The sequence below is a fragment of the Dryobates pubescens genome, chromosome 23 (assembly GCF_014839835.1).
Source record: "Dryobates pubescens isolate bDryPub1 chromosome 23, bDryPub1.pri, whole genome shotgun sequence".
NCBI lineage: Eukaryota > Metazoa > Chordata > Aves > Piciformes > Picidae > Dryobates > Dryobates pubescens.
The window spans coordinates 5,145,453-5,146,274 of record NC_071634.1 but is presented as its reverse complement, the minus strand read 5'-3'; positions in this window follow the sequence as shown (position 1 = coordinate 5,146,274).

The following is an 822-nucleotide window of genomic DNA, read 5'->3' as shown; positions in this document are numbered from 1 at the left end:
CTTGACATGAAATGCTGATGAATATGATGTTGGGTTTTTTTTCTCCCAGCTGTACCATTTCCATGGGTGTGATGCTCTGCAAAGAGGTTGAATATTTTAGAGTAAGCTGATGTTTAGAGATGCTGCCATACCCTGGGCTTAACCCCTCAGCCTTTGGTGCTCCTCCCCAGGCTAATCGTTTTAGCTGCTGGGATAATTGGCTGATAACTTCAGGATGAGGCTGAAACACAGCCTGAGCTGTGTGTTGTGTGAAGAAAATCCACCGTGGAGATCTTTGATTATATCATCTCTTTCATCTTGGCACTTGTGCAGCTTTCAGGAGCAGCCTGGTGAGGGTTGGGTTTGTTAAGTGAATTTACACAGCATTCAATTTCGTCAAGTGATTTGCATAGCAAATAAAGACGTTATCTTTTCCTTGGCTGCAATCTGGTTTTCTTGCCCTGAAGACCCTGCAGTCCAATTCTAAAAGGGACCTGAAGATGGAGAGGTGGCAGCATAAGCTCCACACAGGAGCTGTGAGCTCTTTACTTGGTTGGCAGGCTGCTCTCATGGTGCTGTGGCATATCCAGAGCTCTGCCCCTGTGAAGGAGGTTTAGGTTTTAAGGCAAAGAGCTGAGTGTGTGTTGTGTGCATCAAAGCTTCTGTGCAGAGGTGCTTTTGAAAATGAAAACAATCCTTTGTCAGGCCAGAAGATGAAGTTTTGTGTTTTCATTGGGAGGGGAGGGGGGAAATGGCTGTGAGATACTTGAGCACTGCTGCTGTGTTGTGTTAGGGGAGCAAAGGGCAGTAAACAAGCTCACCGTTGTGTGCCTGAGCTGCTGA